A 2811-nucleotide genomic window follows, 5' to 3' on the forward strand; every position below is an offset into this window, starting at 1 on the left:
TATCCAGTCCTCTCCCTCGCTGTGTTCTGCTTTTGGGTCTTTTTAGATCGTGTAACCTAACAGTTAGCTAAACTTCAAGCATGCCTTAAGGACATAAAAACCTGGATGACCTGCAATTTTCTGATGTTAAACTCTGACATAACAAAGTTGTTGTACTCTAGAACAACTTTGTAACTCGATATAGTTACTCTAGATGGCATTGCCCTGGCCTCCAGCACCACCGTAAGGAATCTTGGCGTTATCTTTGATCAGGATTGGTCCTTTAACTCCCACATGAAACAAACTTCAAGGACTGCCTTCTTTCACCTATGTAACATTGCAACAATTAGGCACATCCTGTGTCAAAGTGATGCCGAAAAACTAGTCCATGCATTTTTATTTAATTAATTTATTTTTTTACTTCTAGGCTGTATAATTGCAATTTTTATTAGGCTGCCTGAATATGTCCCTTAAGACTCTCCAGTAGATCCAGAATGCTGCGACATGTGTACCGTCAAGAACTAAGAAAAGAGATCATATTTCGCCAATATTTGCTTCTCTGCAGTGGCTTCCTGTAACATCCAGAATAGAACTTTAAAATCCTACAAAGCTCTTACTGGTCTGGCAACATCATATCTTAAAGAACTTAGAATGCAGGGTTACTTGTGGTTCCTAGAGTCTCCAAAAGTAGAATGGGAGCCAGAGCCTTCAGTTATCAAGCTCCTCTCCTGTGGAATCAGGTCCCAGTTTAGGTTCGGGAGGCAGACACCATCTCCACATTTAATAATAGGCTTAAGACTTTAAGGCTGTTAGGGCTGGCTTGGGTGAGTCCTGAACCATCCTATCCTATCTCCTTCTGTCATTTTCAGCAGGGAATTCTGCCTCCAGAGCGGCAGAGTCTGGATCTATGATTGCGGGCTTCCTACTGCTCCCATGTTCCTGCTCAGCAACTGCTACTACTTATTACTACTTATTACTATTATTTTATTGCTATTAATATTACCACTACCATTATATTATTTAAAAATTAGTATGTGGCATTGTGCTACTGTATTTTCTCTCTCTCTCTCTCTCTGTCTCTCGTGCGCATGCGTGAGTGTTTGCTGAGTGAGTGAGCCAGAGAGTGCGTGTGGTGAGCTCGAGCTTCGTTAAGCGTGAGTGATTTTTTTGTGTGGTTGCTGTCTAGAACAACCTTTCTGTCTTTTTCTATCAACTTTTTTTCTTTCTTTCTTTTCTGTTATTGATCTATTGTTGTCTGTGTGTTGATCCGGACCCGGATTCATGGGTTTTGAGTACACTCACGCGGCGTCATGCAGTGAAGGTGGCGTCTGCGGTGAGCGTGGAGGATTGTTGTATGGCAATAGGAGAGGTTGTGGGCCATGAATGTATTTTGTCAGCATCAAAAATGAATAATGCAACTGTAATTTTTCTAAACACTGTTGACAAAGCAAATGAGCTAGTTGAACAGGGGATTACTATTAATGGTTTATTTACGCCTGTTCTCCCTCTATCAATGCCATCTAAGAAGGTAACGCTGTCTAATGTTCCTCCGTTTATCAGTGATGAGTTATTAATTCGGTCTCTTTCCCGTCATGGTAAGGTGGTTTCTCCAATTAAAAAGATCCCGATTGGATGTGATTCCCCATTATTAAAACATGTTGTTTCGTTTAGACGCTTTGTCTATATGATTGTAAAAGATGACGCTGAACTGGATCTTACGTTAAAATTCCGTATAGATGATTTTGATTATGTTGTATTTGCAACAACTGGAAAAATGAAGTGTTTTGGTTGCGGAAAAGTGGGACATTTAGTCCGTGATTGCCTTGAGAAAAAAGAAACGCCTGTAACTGAGCAAAATTTGAATGCCGTTACTGATTTACCCGCGACAGATCAACCTCCGGTAGTCCGTGGGGAGCCAGACGCGATCGCGGTAGAAGAGGCTGCAGAGGATCGGACTGAGATTGAGCAGACTGCTGCCGGGCGTGCTGAACCAGAGCTGGTAGCGGCTGAGCTGCAAGGGGTCATTCAGCCCCAATCTGAAATAACCGAAACGGAGACATTTAATAAAATGACGGATGATGTTAGACCCGCGGGTTCTGGTGATGTATATGAGAATGATGGCATTTTCATGGATGCAGAACAGACAATGTTTAAAGTACCTTTAAAGCGAAAGAAGAGTGATAATACTGGTGATTCGAGACTTGCGAAGAAAACAGACTTAGCTGAATGTGAAGAAGAGCAGGGTGACTCAGAAAGCGACAGTGAATCAGATTCCAGCGTCTCTCTTTCACAGAGTGATTGTGTGAGTCGTAGTTATGATGTGGATAATATTAAATTATTTCTTAAGTCAACAAAGAATAGAAGAGGGGTACGAGTAAATGAATATTTTCCTGACAAACAATTTACTGAAAAGACAAGGGGTTTGATGGCTGAAGGCTTCTTTACTAATAAGGAAGTATATAGGTTAAAGAAGTTGGTGAGAAAACTCAATACTGAAATAAACAATGATGGTGGTGAAAAGAGTTAATTTGATTTTATTCAGTGGCTTGCTTGTACTGTACTTTCTCTTACCTCTTATGGGTGAAGTTAGCGTTGCTTCTGTGAATGTGAATGGAGCTAGAGATGTGAAAAAAAGAGTTATGCTATATGAATGTTTTAAGCAGAAAAAACTAGATGTTTTTCTTCATAAACTCAGTGATTTAAAGAATGCTGCAGATTGGTCAAGGGAATGGGACGGTATCTCTATTTTAAGTCACAATACTGCTGTTAGTGGAGGTGTTGCTGTCTTATTTTCGAAAAGTTTTAAGCCGTTCCTATGATGTTGAAGAGATT

Source organism: Siniperca chuatsi, linkage group LG9 (assembly GCF_020085105.1).
Source record: "Siniperca chuatsi isolate FFG_IHB_CAS linkage group LG9, ASM2008510v1, whole genome shotgun sequence".
Classification (NCBI taxonomy): Eukaryota; Metazoa; Chordata; class Actinopteri; order Centrarchiformes; family Sinipercidae; genus Siniperca; species Siniperca chuatsi.